We start from the raw sequence: 18096 nt of genomic DNA on the forward strand, positions 1-18096 counted from the left end.
CTCCGTCGGCCACCTACCGGCTCCCTCGTGAGACATGCAAATAAGGTACCGCAGTACAACTTGGACCATGGTCTTCCTTCACTGCCCTGCCATTGAGCCCGTCTGTTTTGGCCTTTGCACCCGAGCTATTCGATGAAATGCCAAGGATGACCATGATGTGCGAATACCATGTCACTTGTCACCAGTGTTGGCTTCCCATGCCCAAAACTATCGTTGTTCTCTCTGCTACTGCAAAAAATAAAAAATTATTCAACAAAGTAACTCACCGCACCACACAGATGCACCACATTGGTCAATAAATCATGTGTGATGTAAGGTCTTTTCCATTCAAACGTATATAAGTACAACATAAAATATAACAGCGCTGAAGTATTCTTTTCCCTCGAGCGTTTTCATGTTCCATCGTTGGATGCTATATCGTTCCAATTTCTCCCATCATTTTGGTCAGACTATGAGTGCTCTTATACATGTACAACTTATATTAGTAATGTGCTAATCTTGGATCTAGATCGTAAAATGATGCTTAGCCATGTGCCGATGGATGTCGACATCTCCTCGAATGCCACAAGCTTCTCTCTCTAGTTTATTAGCGTAGTAAGCAGGACAAACGTCTTTCATTTGGCTCCTAAACTATGCTTAGAGTGGGTGGTGTTTTTCGATAAGGGCGCCAAGTGGGTGGTACTTGGTAACTGCGAAAACAATAGACCTGCCGTATCATGTGATACGTAATTAATTAACTGGTGACCCGATGTCCTTGTGTCGACATCATTGAGTGATTCCATGCGTGATTTTCTTAACCACGCACAGCAAGCACATCGATTGTTGAGTGAACAATTTCTCCATGACTAGACCAAATTTACTCAGCAACTAATTGAATTGGAATGTTACCAAATAATGATATATTTGTGTCCCACAAAATACATAGCATGTTTTGAGGACCATGTCCATCACCATCTTCACTGGGGTTGCCTCCGACTCCATCTGATCAGCGAGTTCCGCCCTGATGAACTCCCCTTGCAACTCACTACTGAACAATACGAGGAGGTCACTGCACGGAGCAGGACTAGTTATTTTCCAAGCGTGGTTGCTGGCCTATGACCCTCCTGCTTCTACATCCTAACACACCTCCTGAGTCTGTATATTTTTTTCGTTGTTCTGTAGCAAATCATGGGCATTTAACTAGTTTAACTTAATGGTGGTGTAGTACATATTGGTCTAAAACATATATTTTTAGTTGTTTTACCAAAGTAAAAAAAGAAACATGAAAAATATAATAGAGAACACGAAAAGGAAAAAGGAAACCTACTAGCAGCAGCAATAGTAGTGCTGGTGTGCTAGCTAGATGTGAGAAAATGCCGCACTGATTGATAAACTATTCACTTGGGACTCACTTCTTTTAATATAAGTCTCCCATCATCTGTCTCCTTCCTATGACAGGATCTCCTCCAGATCTCACCTCGCCTCTGTGGAAATGAAAGTCTCCTATCCGGTCTTCTCCCGTCACCTTAAGAAGTGATGCGTTGAAGAAATCATCTCAAGCTCTCGCCTAGACATACAGGTAATTACCAACATTTCCTTGGAAGATCTTGAGTGTTAATTCTCCAGCTCTCGCATTAGGCTGCTGCTTCCACGCTCGGAGTCATCGACGCGCTCCGGCTGCTGCGCCAACATAACTTAGCTTGCTCTCTCTGCCGCGCTCGCGCAGGCCACCGCCACGAGGTACGAGGTGCTGTCTCCCACGCTGCCGGGCGCATCCTCTATCCTTTGTGCTCCTCCACCAGCAGCAGTAGCCTCCACATGGCACGGAAATGGCCGTGGAGGTGCCTAGATCTGGATCTTTAATTTTTTAAATTCATTTTTTCACACAATAAAATCCATGTTCAAGGTTTCTTTTCTTCCTTCTGGGAGCTGATTCAGCGGAGATCTTGCCATGACCAAAAATAGGGCAGATCGGAAGTTAACACTGACTTTCACTCATGGATTGCTAGCTTCAGCTAGACTCTTTCTTTGTGCCCTTCCTTTCCCTCATGCACACGGATATAAATACACACAGTAGTCGAAACTTGGCATTATGTGGATTTGACACTTAGAGTTTAGTCAAAATATATGATGAACCAGGTTCATACTTGTTCGGATCTAGTTGATTCAAACTTGCTCAAACATTTTATGGATGAAAGTTACACTTCTCCCATCTTGAAAACTGTATTGGCTGTTGAAATCTTCAAAATCTTGTTTGCAACCTTCTCATTTTGGAAACAACAATTTATTTATTTTTGAAACAGAGAAGAAGATATTGGAAGAAGAAGCTGCAGGAGCCAGAGGTAGAAATCACATTGCAGCACCCAGTTGATCGTCAACCATTTCGCAAAAAAAAAAAAAGATCATCAACCAAACCATCAGAAAGCTCTTTCGATCCGGCAAGGCAAGTAGTATGGAGGTCGTTACCGGGGCAATGAGCACCCTCCTGCCCATGCTCGGCGACCTGCTCAAGGAGGAGTACAACCTGCAGAAGAGCACCAGGGGTGAGATCAAATTCCTCAAAGCAGAGCTGGAGAGCATGGAGGCTGCCCTTATCAAGATCTCGGAGGCACCGTTGGATCAGCCACCTGACATCCAGGTCAAGCTCTGGGCGAGGGACGTCAGGGAACTGTCCTATGAGATCGAAGATGGCATCGACAGATTCCGGGTTCAACTTGAGTGTCGGTAACAAAAGAAGCCACACAGCTTTATGGGTTTCATCCACAGAAGCATGGACATACTGACAAAGGGCAAGATCCGACAAGAAATAGGCATGGATATCAAAGACATCAAGAGCCGCATCAAGGAGGTCAGTGAGAGGCGTGAAAGATACAAGGTTGATAGCGTTGTGCCCAAGCCCACCGGCACAAGTACTGATATGCTTCGCCAATTAGCTTTGTTCAAAAAGGTGACAGAGCTTATTGGCACCAAAGAGAAGAGCCTTGACATAGTCAAGATGCTGACGGAGGGAGACGAGGTGTCCCAGAAACAGCCGAAGATGATCTCAATTGTTGGCTTTGGAGGCTTAGGGAAGACAACTCTTGCTAACGTGGTATATGAGAAGCTTCGTGGGGACTTTGATTGTGCAGCTTTTGTCTCTGTGTCTCTTAATCCTGACATGAAGAAGCTTTTCAAGTGTTTGCTCCATCAACTTGACAAGGGCAAGTACAATAACATCATGGACGAGTCAGCGTGGAGCGAAACACAACTTATAAATGAGATAAGAGAATTCCTCCGAAATAAGAGGTATGTATTTTTAGTTTTTTCAGTTGACGTTTGTGCTTAATGTATTGACCGGTAGGGGAATTTTCTGCAGTTTTATCCTGGTACTTGTATGTTTGTCCTGGTATCTAGCTTTGATAGTGTTTAGTGAACCCCTTTGTACGAAAACAAGAACAAATAGATCATGAAAAGTGGAGTCTATCTAATTCTTTAAGAGCTGTTTTACGGTGATTGGGTTAGTACTCGGAGTACTTAGCAGTACTTACATGTCTGATCACGTCTGATTTTTATTAGCCGTCAGATCTTGCGGAGAATTTTAATTGATTAAATTTAATATGTTAATTGCGATAAGGGCATAATGGTTCAGGGGGAAATATCTTTTCTTGAACCGATCACCTGAGGACCAGATCCATGTCTACTCGATCCAGTTCAGAATCCTCCTCCGATCTATTCCTCGCTGCTCGCCGCTCCTGACCTTCTCCGTCCTCGACCTGCCCGGCGAGAGGAATAAATTCATCGTCCTCGTCCTCCACCCAACCAACCCCAGCCCCCCACGCCGTCACAGAAGAAGAAGAAGGCCGGATCTGCGCCGGCTGAATCGGCGGCGACCGCGGCGGGCGATCCCATCTCTTCGCTCGTACCATCCTTAATGTATGAATTCGGCTTGGCGTTCTGCTCGTTCTCTTGGCCGTTGCGCCCCTCCACCGTGCATGCAGTACAACCTCAACCCCACAAGATCCGGGTACGGACTAGAACAACGAATGGAAAGCTTCATCGTGGCATAATTTCTCTTGAGCTAATCGCATCATGTTTGTTTAAGTAAGATGTTGAGGGCATTGCTTACTTCCTTTGGTACCGCAGAAAAAAAGTGACTTACTTGACGTTTGAGATGAGATATACTAAAGGAAGATGAGATACTGGTTCCATAGTTCACTTAATTTAGTTTATTAAAGTCATCATCACTTTAGGTTTGCATAGTGCATGAAATATAGTTTAAAGGAAGATGAGATACTACTTGTTGGACGTTGATGATTGGTTTCCCTCACATGTCAAACGAGCAAAGTCTTTTCCATGCACTTGTCTTTGCCTATGAACTATTTTACACCTGCAACATTGATAAACAGAAAGATGTTGATGATTGGTTTCCCTCACATGTCATATGCAGGAAGACATGGCGTATGCAAGTGATGAGAGTATGTTCGAGTATCTAAATGTTGTCAGCAAGATGTTTGATAGTGAGGCTGAAGGCTATGAATTCTACAACAAATATGCTCTTGAAAAAGGTTTTAGTGTGAGGAAAAGCTATGTTGAGTGGGATGGATCCAACAAATACATAATTTTAAGGAAAATTGTGTGTAGTCGTCAAGGGTTTCGCGAAGAGAAGCACATGAAAAGAAAGATGGAAGATAGAAAGAGGAGGCCACGAAGTTTAACTCGTGTTGGGTGTAATGCTAAATTGGTCATTACGAGACAGGAGGAAACCGGTCGGTGGTTTGTCAAGGATTTCATCGATGAGCACAGCCATCCTCTAGCCCCACGGGATCTTTCTTGTCTGCTACGTTCGCACAGACGAATTAGCGATGAGCAGAAAGCGGACATTGCGGACATGGAAAAATGTGGGATTCGCAAATACCGTATTATGGATATTTTGTGCATTCAATACGGTGGATTTGATAAGGTTGGATGCATAAAGAGGGACGTTTATAATTTCTGCCATGCTAATAAGCAGGAGACAATCAGTGCCGGTGATGCTAATACGGTGATCATGCACATGATGGCGAGGCGAGAGCAAGGTGTGGATTTTTTCTTCAAGTACTTGGTAGACGAGCATGGCCATCTGAAGGGACTGTTCTGGGCTGATAGTCAGTCGCGACTTGACTACGAGGCTTTCGGAGACGTCATTGTTTTCGATAGCACATACAGAACCAACAAATACAATCTGCCATTCGTGTCGTTTGTCGGGTTGAATCACCATCGCAGCACTGTTATTTTTGGCTGTGGTATAATTTCTCATGAAACAAGCCAGGCATACGAGTGGATGTTGCGGACCTTTTTTGATTGCATGGCACAGAAGCATCCGATATCTGTGATCACAGATGGGGACCTTGCAATGCAGAGAGCAATAAGGGTGGTCTGGCCAGACTCAAACCATAGACTATGTATATGGCACATTCAGCAGAACATTGTACGCCATCTGCATGATGACGACGTAAAGGAGGAATTCAAATCTTTCATTTATGATACTTCTTCCATTGAAGAGAATGAGATAAAATGGATATAATTCTTACAACGGAATAAAGTAACCAGTGAGGAGTCTTGGCTGCATCAGATGTATCAGATGAGAAAGTTGTGGTGTGCTCCATATCTTGAGGGGCGTTGTTTCCTAGGATTGAGCAGCAATCAGAGGAGTGAGAGCTTGAACTCTGTGCTACATACGCATCTTGAGGGTAAGATGTCGTTGTTTGAAATGCTAGAGCACTATGAGCGTTGCCTTGTGTCGCGACGGATTAACGAAGCTCTCCATGACGTCGAAGCCTTGCAGTCCGTTCCATTTACAGAGGAAAATGCTTCGCCGCTTGAGAAACACACCGCAACAGTTTTCACACCTAGTGTCTTTAAGATGGTCTTATGGAGTATAGATGCTGTCAACAAATGTCAGATCAGAGAGATACTAGATGGATCAGAAGATTCCACTTATGTTGTGTCCAAGCAGGAAAGAATGGATAAAAAGTTTGGAGTGCACATTGAAGAGCAAGGAGGTCTTTTGCACAGGGTGAGTTGTTCTTGCCGTAAGCTGGAATGCGCAGGCACACCATGTTCCCACATTTTTTACATATTGAGGATTTTAAAACAAACATTTCTGTCAGGTTGTTGCGTTCCCACTAGGTGGACTATGAATGCAAAATGTGCATACGCACCTACCAGAAAAACCAGATGTATGACTATTCGGTAAGCCTGCAGAGGTACCGCGAGTTGCGGAATTGTAGTCACGCCGCAAGTTTCAAGACATGCCACTCTGATGAGGACTATCACCGTCTAAAGATGCTTTTGCAAGCACAACATCATGGCAAGCAATCAAGTTTTGAACAGGCTGACAGCAAGGAGTCAACTAATGCTCAGCATAACAGCATTAGGTTTGGCCCGTTGATGCCGCACTCGGAGAAAGTTGATAAGGTTCTGGATCCCGTGCATGTGCCAGGACGAGGTTCTGGATCCCGTTGCGTGGGCTGGGGGAAAAGCTTTGCCCTCTCCTTCTTCGTCAAATTCTTGAGAGTGGCCATTGCCGTCCAGCTCATCTGCCTTGTGTTGTCAAACCAAGAACGGATCCCCCTCAACCTGGCCAACTTGACCTGGTCGCCGCCGGCGATCTGCACGAAGTCGGTGTTCTCGCCGCCGGCCATCAGCTCGATTTGCCGTGGAAGAGGGGGTGGGGGTGGGGGGGGGGGGTTGCCTGAGTGGAGCGAAGTTGCAGCGGCAGGAAGGAGGAGATGACTGCGGTGGACTTGGAGGAGAGGGAGGAGATGGCCGCCGATGAGTAATTGTGGAATGTGTAGCACCACGGCGGCGGTTATGCATTCGACGAGAGGGGCGGCGCGTGCAAATTTTCCTAGGACTAAACTGCCCCTAGATTAAAACGCGTCCCCACCTTGTCACGAGTACCGGCCCCACTCGTTTTAGTACTTTCGCGTACTTTCATCGGAGTACTATACAGTACTTCGTATTTGTCTGCCGTTAGATCGACATCAACGAACGGTTCTAAAAAAGCCCAACCACTCTAAAACTTGTAATTCTTTAATTCTTCTAGAAAGAAAAAAAAGGCAATAAATTTGTAAGTTAAATGCACTAATTTGGTAATCAAAACTACATGGTCCTAACCGAAAATTTATAATATAATAATTTTAGAGTAACCAAATAATATTTGTGGTATATCATGTACTTTCTTATATGTTTCTACCTGTTGGAGGCTTATATCTAAATAAATAGCTGTAGGTTCAATATTTGCAGTACTTACTGCAGATATGTTTACACCACTACCTACTCAACTCCAATGTTATTATAGTCTAAAATCTGGCAGCACCTCCTTTATTGTGCTAACATCCATGGCAAGCAACAGATAATATCATAATATTATGACGAATATATCTCTAAACTAGTGAGCGGATGCCATGAGGTTGCCTCCAGTACTCTAGAGTAGGCGCGCCATGAAGCCTGATGGTTCGCCTAGCCTCTTACCTATTTTTGTAATTAAGTTTACAATTATGGCATCCGTCTGATTTGCTTGAACCGTAGGTCTAGCACTCTAGCTAGACCTAAGGAAATGAATAGTCCAAAATTCTTTGTTTTGATGAGGTGAACGAACTACTGAGTCTGATCATCCAAACTAGGACTAGATCAAATTCTATTTTCTACCCGTTAGGTTTTCGGTTTGCAACTTTCTACTTAAGAGCCATTTAATCCCATAATCGTGCATTTTAGGGTTACATTATTTACTGGGTGTTACAACCATCCTCAGTTTCCTGATTTTTACTTGTATACAATAGCTTTACTAATATACAGCTCTTTGGTATTAACTCGCAGGTATTTCATTGTCATTGATGACATATGGGATAAATCTGCATGGGGAAGTATTAGATGTGCTCTGATTGAGAATGAATGTGATAGCAGAGTAATCACAACAACTCGCATTATGGATGTTGCTAAAGAAGCTGGTGGTGTTTATCAGCTTAAACCTCTTTCTAGCAGTGACTCAAGACAATTATTCCATCAAAGAATATTTGGAAGTAGAGACAAGTGTCCTCCTGTTCAGTTGGCTGAAATAAGTGAGAACATTTTACAGAAATGTGGTGGAGTACCATTAGCTATCATTACACTGGCTAGTATGTTGGCTAGTAAAAAGGAACATGAAAATACATATACGTATTGGTACAAGGTGTACCAATCTATGGGTTGTGGGCTAGAAAATAATCCTGACCTGATGGACATGAGGAGGATACTATATGTCAGTTACTATGACCTGCCTCCAAATCTGAAGACTTGTTTACTGTATCTCAGTTTGTATCCAGAGGATTATGATATTAAAACGAAACAGTTGATATGGAAATGGATAGGTGAAGGATTCATTCATGAAGAGCAGGGGAAGAGCTTGTATGAAGTAGGAGAGGATTACATTGCTGAGCTCATTAACAAAAGCTTGGTCCAACCAATGGATATCAATATTACTAATAAGGCGAGCTCTGTCCGTGTACATGACTTGGTGCTTGACCTTATCACCTCCTTGTCAAAGGAGGAGAACTTTCTCGCAACATTGGGTGGTCACCTGCCCATTACACTTCCAAGCAAGGTCCGTCGACTGTCCCTCCAAACCAGTATTGAAGAGGATGTCAAGCAAATGCCAACCATGAGCAGCTTGTCCCATGTGAGATCACTTACTGTTTTCAGTAAAGACCTCAGTTTATTGTCAGCACTTTCAGGTTTTCTTGTCCTGCGTGCATTGGATTTAAGTGGTCGTGAGGGAGTGGGTAATCATCATTTGAAGGATATCTGCAAGTTATTTCACCTGAGATTTCTGAGTCTAAACGGGACATCTATCACTGAGATCCCGAAAGAGATGAGCAATCTACAGCTTCTGCAAGTGCTAGACATAAAGTCCACCAGAATGAAAAAATTGCCAACAACCTTTGTTCAGCTAAGACAACTGGTGTTCGTTGACATGGGTAATAGGGTAGTCTCTACATTGCTTCTAAAATCAATGTCCACCTTGCCCTCCCTCTCTTCCCTTGCAATTGGATTAGCAGAACCGAGAGAGGAAGACCTCCAAATACTTGGGAGCATGCCGTCTCTGCATGACCTTTACATATATGTACTGTTAGAGAGAAAAGGCGCAGATAAAAGGTTAGTCATTGACAATGGTTGTCCCTTCCAGTCTCTGACAAGGTTCAGTATAAAGAGTTGCAACGCCATTGAGTTCATGTTTGCACAAGGAACCTCGCAAAAGCTCCAAATCCTGGAGTTAGAATTTTATGTTGAGAACACAAAAGACAAATTCGGTGATTTTCAGTTTGGTCTGGAGAACCTCTCTTCACTTGACCATGTCTATGTGGTTGCCCGTGGTGGTGGTAGTGATGGTGAGCTGGTCGGTGCACTTCAGAAAGTGCTCGATATTAATCCCAACAAGCCCACACTGACGGTGAAGGTAATTCCAAGCTGATTCACCCTTGCAAGCAACAGGCTTAGTTTTTTTTTACCCGCAAAAAAAAAAGTTCAATGTGTTAGTAACTTAATTAGATTGTCTGCATTTTACTACATTTGGTTACTTTGACACTTCAAGTAGTAGTTCAGTCCGTGCAGCTTCATAGGCCAGTGACTTTAAAATGTGAAAATTTTCATTTAATTTAGTTTTACACATTGCATTTTTATTTGACAATAAAATAGTTTATAATAATTTATGTAAGTTGTACTGCGCTGCTGTAACCTTATAAAATAGTCTATAATAATGTGTGTAAGTTGTACTGCTGTACTATTGTAAGCTTATGATTAGCCAGTCTATATTTCCTCTTTGTTCCACAGTATACAAAATCCTTCATAGCACGACAGATCTGGAGGATGAAAGTGGTGAAGGCAAGGTGTAAATGTAAGCATTTGATTTAAGTGAATTATTGTGTTATTTGGCAGCAGGGGTTGTAAAACCATAAATACAAGCTCTTAAAATTGTGTTTATTATGTCATAATTCTTATAAGAGTGGTAGATATATATTAAATATCTGATTAGGATGTCGTAAATGCTTGGGTTGTAAACTGTTGCAGAAAAATATCACAAATTTTTGTACAAATTGCTGTAAACCTAGGGGTTTGTAGAGTAAGTAATTCTATTCATAGCGTGGCTGTTGGAAGAATTATTATAGAATTCAAAATGATCATTCATAAGAACTTTGATATTTCTGACAAATTTCAGAAACGGTAGAGATAAATTAGACATCGAAAGATACAACTTAATTCGTTTGTACGGGAGCTATCTAATGCTTTGTTTGGTCGGTGCAGCTGCAGGAGCGGGACAGCTGTCCATAGAGGAATAACCAGAGCTGAGGCGCTGCCCAGGAAACGATGCTGGCGTCTTAGCTCTCTTTTTCTGACTCCATGAGGCGTGTGTTCAACAGCAAGACCCTACAAAACTGTTGCCTGGTCAAATAAGAAATGAAACCTTGTAATAGTGTGCCTTTTGTTCCTGAAGCAAGACAAGGCCAGTCCGGCGACAGTTTTTTTTCAAGTTTCAACCACCGACAGTTGATCACAAATGGCAACATTAAATGAATTTGCTGGAGAATCTGAAACCTTGTAGCATGATTGGCTTCTCAGGCTTATTTTGGTTGCTTTATAAACATTCCCATAGTAGTCGCTTCATTTCAGTCTATTAACTAGCCTGAGAAAAATCAGGCCACAAGTTATCAAAAGGCCTGCACTAGTGTATGTATTATTCAGATTAACAAAATGTGCTCTGGCATGGCAGTCTTCTGCTAGAGTGTATCTGTTTATATTCTAGCTCCTGCAGCGACAGTTACTGCCTGTAGTTTCTGTGGACTAGCACAAAGACGAAGACAAGTGACGAACATGGCTTTGGCAAGCTGTTGCGTTGGCAATTCTGGATGTGTAAAATTTAGATGAGGACATTGTAGTTGCTACTGCTATAGTTACCTTTTTGCATGCATTTTGCTTGGTTCAACACACAAAATGCATGCAGTTGAACCAAAGAAAATGCATGCAGAAGATATAGTTACCTTTCTCCGCGAGAATCTTTCATCGCGTAGTTTCATTGGAGGTTTACATGGCTTTGCAGTAGCTATACAAGGAAACACAATCAACATTCTGGCTTCGCACGGGCGCACGCACCGCAGCTGCAAAGTTTGCTGGAGAAATAACACTGCCAGTGTTAACTGACGAAACTGAACAAACTGAAGACACCGTCGAGATCGAACCTTGATGGGCTTAAACACTAGGCAGATCCAACCTATATTTTCGCCGAGAATAAAATGCATGTAAACTCTGTAGTCAAGCAATTGTATGACAGCCAAAGCAAAGGAAAATGCATGTAGACTGTCATCTATGTAAGTAGAAGATGATAAATGAGCGTTTTGATCCTGCTTGTATCGTTGGTTCTGCTACGGTGTTCAATACTCCGTATGAGGTAATAAGTTTTAAATAGCGGGCCATGACAAATAGCGGCCGAAGCGTTACCACCCTCCAACCGTATAAGATGCTATTTGGAATTATAATGTTAACACATACCAAACCAAATCCTAAGAACGGACAGTGCATGACCCAATGGTCCAATACTACTACCACATAATTAGGAAGAGCCAAAGAATGCATCGTCTTATTACTAGTCACCAACACCCTTGACTAGCAGAACACTAGCCTCACATCAAGATTCAGAGTTTGGACGGAAACTGCAGCATTGAATTGCTATGACAGTGGTTATCAATTTGACATGGTTGACGCATGCTGGTCTGCTATATATGTGACTGTAATCTATATCGAGCTAGAAGAAATCACGGCAGAAATAACAGGAAACTTCATATGAAAGATATATACCTACGTCCCCTGAGTGACGATCAGCTGTTCATATAAAAGATGTCCGTCGTCTAGGCTGTACCGTCTGTACTGAATTATTATTAGAAAATCATGCATGATGAAATCAATGTTCCTGAATTCTAGTACAACACTCCAACAATTCTTATATGCAGCGTACCATGGTCCATGGATTCAAACACCACGAGAAAGCACTAACCAGGAGACAGGGACTGTCTGAGAAGACAAGAACAGGCTAAGAGGAGCCCCTGTAGGAGCCCCAGCCCCCGCGTCGTCCCCGCTAGGGCGGCTCGGGCGGCTCCCTACCCAGCCGCCGGGGGCGCATGCTCCTTCCTCCCCACCCTCCGCCGCCGCCGGGGGACGCCGCCGGTCTAAGCCCGGGGGCCGACGGCGGTGGCGGAGGACATCACCTCTCTCCCGTGGATCTGGGGTTGTGCGGATCCCCGAATGTGTGGAGGCACCTCAGATCCGATCGGCAACGGCGATGGCTGTGGCACGGCGGCGTCGGAGGCAGCGCGGGCTGCGGGCGCGGCGACCAGCCCTGTTCGGGCGGCGGCGGCACTGCGGTCGGCGGCGATGGCGGCGCGCCATCTGCCTTTGGATCGGCGGCGGCGGCGTGGAGGGCCTGGTGGTCGCGTAGGCGGCACCTCTGTCAGATCTGTTCTGACCGGTGCAGTCGGCGGTGGTGGTCATCTCTTCCGTCAGAGGTGATCGGCCTGCGGCTGGGTGATCGGATCTCGAGATCCGTCAGCTAGTCCCGGCTACGAGTCGGGGAGACATAGTTGCCGGTGAAAATCGAGCCGTTGGCGGGCGATGGCGGCGTTTTACGTCGTTACCTTGATGAAGGCATCGTCGTGTAACTGTTGTCAACCCACTCGTGCTGCTTCGGGGGAAACCCTAGGATCTGGTCGTCCAGATCGGACGATGGCGGTACTACGGTGCCGTCGCTCTCTTGGGAGCATCGTTTGTGGAGCAGCGCTGGAAGACAGAGGCGGGAGATGGAGCGGCTTCGTCTTGCACGGAGCTTCGGTGGAGCTGTCAAGTCATGCCTGGCCGACAGGTGCTACGCTGAGTAATGCCTGGTCGGCAGGTGCTACGCACGACAGATCTTTCAAAGACTTCAAGCTGTGTCGAGTGGTGGTACTTGGCAGCATGGTGCTGAGGTGTATCAGCGGCGACCGCGACGTGCTCAGCTGTTTGCGCGCAGGGAGGAGGTACCGTTGGGCGTCGTGGTGGCGTCGACGATAGCTAGACCGAGCAAGGTTAATGCATCAGTACAGTTCTAAAGATAAAGCGATGGTAGTTGGCGGCGGCGGCCTCTGAGAGCACGCCGGACCGGCGAGACCCATGCTCGGCAGGCGTCCTGGATGGGTCCTCAGGTCTTAGATATTAGGTTTGGCTGCGATGTCTGTTTGGTATTAGGCCCACGCTATCTGCGCCCCTTCATCAAGTGGATAGGTGTAGTGACAGTTTGTTGCTTAGACGGCGGCTTTAGTCTTACTATTGTATTACTTTGTAAAGTCTTGTGAGAATAATTAATAAAGTGGCCGTATGCATCGCTCAGATGCAGAGGCCGAGGATCATCCTCCTTTTCTAAAAAAAAGAGAGGTGACCTTGGTGCTCCCAGAAACGGGTGTGCTTGGCGAGCTCACCGGGGACAGAGGCACAGGTTTTTTTCTTGATAAAGGACATTTTATTAAATTGATTTATCAAGGTGATACAACCGCATCTAAGGACTCGTCTTGTCCCGCTCTTGTTCTGGTACACGAAGTGTACAATGTAATATACAAGACATATACAAAAGCCAGGTATGAATAGAGTCTAACAGCCCATTGCACGACAAGACAATTAAAATGATCGATCCAATCAAGAACAACAACCCGCCACAAACCATGACTAGCCTAGCGTGTACTACTATGTAAACCATGAGCGACAATCTAAGTTGGGTGCCATATGGTGTAACAAGCATTAGTCCTCCTCGCTAGATGTTAAAACGACATCATGACACACACTTATGATTTCATAACTTATCTATCATTGGACATATGGCTGGTATCTCACAATCTAACTTTTTACAAGGCACAACGATCTCATGATCATTCCATAATTGGATTAGGGAAGGCCGCTCTAACATTCGTTTATCTATATGAACGAGTTATTTAAACATATGCATGTAGGGATAATTTCAAGAAGACCCAGAATATGATAATAACCAAGAAATCTAACATTTTGACGTGTAAGCATAATGAATGAAGATTATACCATACGTAACCAATAATAGAACAGTGATTTCACATAATGAAAGTAACTGTCATTGCAAAATAGAACCTAACACAACCATATGGTATTTTTAAGAGAACACCATAAGGAACTGAAATGTGTACTGTCGTCCCTAGCCGATGAAAACTTTGAACAGGCTGCGCGCGTTGGGTATTTGGTAGTATTTTTTTTTTTGCAAGAAATTTCAATTTGAAAACCACACCTAGTCTTGTTTGTGATGAGATAGTGCAAAGTTTTTGCTTAGCTGTTACTCCTACCCTTTTAAAAGTAGGCTTAACTAGATAATCTATTTTGAACAACTCTAGTGCTCTTCTGACAAATTGCACCTTAAAAAGTACAACCCGTCTTGGTTGTGACGAGGTCTCGCTCTTTTATCCATTGGTCGGTAGATAGTCCAAAGACTCCGCTTAGTTAGTTCATACCACTCTCTATGAAGTGCAGCCAATAGCACACTAAAGGTTAAGGATGATCGATTGAATCAAGAACAGTAACCTGCCATCGGCCTGACGCACATATTACTATATCTAAATTGTGGACTCGCCAGATTAATTAAGTTGGGTGTCATTTGGTATATGTCCTCGATAGATGTCAAAGTATAGGATGGCGTGCAATATTATTTCATATATGTCACGGGGCCACAGCTTGTGTGGCTGCTGTCTCAGGTTCCAGTTTTTTTCTTACATGGCACAATAATCGACCTCCTCTGGTTCTTTAGTAATTACTCCCTCCGTTTTTTGAAGAGTGTACTTCCAACTTTGTTAGAAAGTCAAACATTTTTATGTTTGACCGTATTTATATAATAATACATCGACATTTATTCCATCAAATTAGTAGCATTAAATTCGTAATAAAATATATTTTCATCATATACCTATTTGGTTTCAGAAACATTAATATATTTTTGCACAAACGCGGTCAAATTTTGAGATAGTTTGACCCTCCAACAATATTGAAAGTATACTTTTTAAAGGACGGAGGGAGTATGTGTTGTATTTGCATAATTAGACAAGATAAGATTGGTATCAGGTTGATTCGTTGGCAAAAATTATTTATTTAAACATTTGTCTCTTGGGATAATTTAGGAAGATCTAGAGTATGACCGTAGGTAACTAATTCATCCAACTTGCTTAGATGTGAGCACGGTCATGTCGCCATCCAAGCAGCAAGCATGTATGACTAAGGTAGGATGATCAGCCAGTATAACTTTTAGTCAAGTCTTAAAAGATAGTAGATGGCATGCGCAAGTCACGCTGATGTTGTTAATTTTAGTTTACTCTAGAAATTAGAAAGACTTTATGTAGCATGCATACCAATTCTTCCACTATCAACTGTGGCCATATCATGTATGTTGTCATCGTGCAGGCGCTAGCAAGCTTTGTCATTGTAGGCACCTAACATGCAGTAGTACGATTGGTTGGGCTGATCACAATACAACTTTGAACAACGCTAGGTCTCTTATGAGAAACTGGACATTAAGAAACAAAAGTCGAAAAGAAGGATTACACCTAGCCTCTGCATCAAAAGATGCACACATTCATCTTTATTAATTATTCAACAAAGTCCGACAAAGTAGATACATGGACTAACTCAAAGCCACCTTCCTGGCGATCTACGTCGCTACACCTACAAGTCTCAAGGAGTGCCTTGGCAGATCCACACACACCATCTAATCCGGTGGTCACCCACGCTTCGTGACCAAAACAAGAGTACCAACCGATGCAGTAGACCCTCAGCACACACCACATGCCTACACTGAAGAATCTGCCGCCGCCATCGTCCATCGTCCCATCTTTAGGAGAGATGAATACACATGTTTGTCAGGCCCAACTGTTGTCGATGCCACCACGATGCCACACAGCGCCACCATCCTACCGCATCCAACAACACACGGCCATCACCGAGACCCGCTGCCCCATTGCCGCCGAGACCCGCCGTTGTTGACGCGTCACATGCCACGCCGCTCCACCTTAGAGAACACCACATGCTATCATTGGTCGCATTCCCTGCGCCAGCAAGTCCTCTAACCAAGCAACCGAACGCCTCAGGCGGCGCCTCCAAGAAGGACACGACACAATTTGTGTCGCCGCCAAATCCAAGGGGATTTTGGGTCTTCACCCGAGCATGGGATCAGAGTTGAGGGGAGAACCTCGACGGCGCCTGCAAGAAGGAAAGCAGCAACCGAGGTCTTCGCCACCGTCAGGACTAGCGGGCCATCCAGGTTTACTCCGGTCTGAAGGCCCTTCTACCAACTCCCGCCAACGCACCGGGGCCGACAGCCGAGGCCACAAGCCATCAAGTGGAGCGGGATAGAAGACATAGTGAGGAGGAGATCCACCGGCAACTCAGTGGCCACGCAGTCAAGACGTCATCCATCCACCACCTGTGAGCGCCTCTATTTCTACCGTAACTGTAGGGGCGTCAGGTGACGGAGGGGCGCCACGAGCGGGCTCGGCGGACGTCCGTGAGGACGCGGGTGGCTGCTCATCCAAAAGCTCGAGGCATGCTCCGCGCCCAGTACCTGGACCATGGTTAGGTAGCAACAAGGGGGTATATGCACCATCAACAAATTGACCAGGCAAAGGTAAAACAGATTTCTCAGGTGAAGTGGGAGTGGTGTAGGTGACCGGAAGTGCGGAAAAAGGGAAAAAATTCTCATCAAACACCACATCACGTGAGATGTAGACGCGGTTAGAGGAAACATGAAGACACTTGTACCCTTTGTGAAGAGAACTATAACCAAGAAACACACATTGTTTAGACCGAAACTCCAATTTGAGTTGGTTACATCTGTGACCCTGGTTCATTAGTTGTACTCATTCATTCCCACGCACTTAACTTTTGCTCACTTTTCCTCACTCCCTTGGTTGAAACCCTCACAAATGGGCAAACTGGACGTTGCCGTCGGGTCAACGGTTTGACCGTTAACTCTGAGAGTGGGGCCATGCTGGACTATGTCGCCCGTTGGGCCGTGGTTTCGTTGGACTATTGGGCCGTTGTATGAAACGCCTGCACGCGCTGCCACGATAGAAGCATGCAATGCATGCACGACGTATCCAGCTAGCCTGCCTGCATGCACCGATGCGTGCCGACCAAGCCGCTTTCGTGCACGCCAGCCACCATGGACGCAACAACGGTCGCTGCCTACATGCGCCGATGCATGTCTCCTCGATTTAGAACATCGTTTTATCCTTTTCGATCCACTAGCATCTGCACCCGTTTTGCTACGACAAATAAATTGAACAATATTTTTTTATTATTTTTGGTTGCATGCACTAGGTGGCTACATATCTTAATTCTTTGTGGCTTCCACGACGTGGTGCTGGCTTGTGTAGCTATGGATGCACTAGGTGCTCACGAACAAAGCGAGATCTCTCAAAAAACAATCAATAATTCAAAAAAGTACAAACTAGCAAGAACTTAATAGTAGAATAGATAGAAAACTTAATAACATAGCATAGATAGGGCCAACAAGCCCAGAGCACGATCATATAGTTCGATTACAACTTAATAACATAACATAGATTCAAAAAAAGAAAAAAAGATAGAGGGTTCTAAACCATAGCCGACGCCTTCTCCACCTCGCTCCTCCTCCACCTTGCTCCTCCTGGCGCCCTTCACTGCTCCTCCGGGGTGTTGTCGATGGGGTACGGCAGAGTGTGCATGCACGACGCGGTGGGGAAGATGTTGCTGTACTTCGTGAAGATGTTGTGGGTGGTGAAGGCGATGAACTCGCAGGCACACCAAAACACGCGGCCGAGCAGGTAGAAGGCGTCGAAGGGGTTGGTGAAGTGGGCAAGGATAGCAACCACCACCCCGTTTTGGATGACCTCCTCGACACGGAATATCGTTGGAGATCCCCGTGGGAGGTGGCGGTAGCCGGCCGCGAGGAAGAACTCGGTGAAGCCCCTTGCGGTCCTCTGATGTTGGCTTGTTCTACGTCGGTATTTCCCCAAAAAGGAAGGGATGATGCAACACAGCAACGGTAGGTATTTC

General features: G+C 44.8%; 1 pseudogene across 1 annotated transcript; it reads left to right on the forward strand.

Annotated features, from left to right (window-relative positions):
- Nucleotides 1-1440: 1440 nt before the first annotated feature.
- On the forward strand, nucleotides 1441-10738 carry LOC125542046 (disease resistance protein PIK6-NP-like; annotated as a pseudogene). Its single transcript, XR_015617042.1, has 4 exons — nucleotides 1441-1558; nucleotides 2283-3264; nucleotides 7819-9871; nucleotides 10279-10738. The product of XR_015617042.1 is annotated as a disease resistance protein PIK6-NP-like (transcript).
- The last annotated feature ends 7358 nt before the right edge of the window (nucleotides 10739-18096 follow it).

Source organism: Triticum urartu, chromosome 1A, assembly GCF_056163025.1.
Source record: "Triticum urartu cultivar PI428250 chromosome 1A, HENAU_Tu73, whole genome shotgun sequence".
Classification (NCBI taxonomy): Eukaryota; Viridiplantae; Streptophyta; class Magnoliopsida; order Poales; family Poaceae; genus Triticum; species Triticum urartu.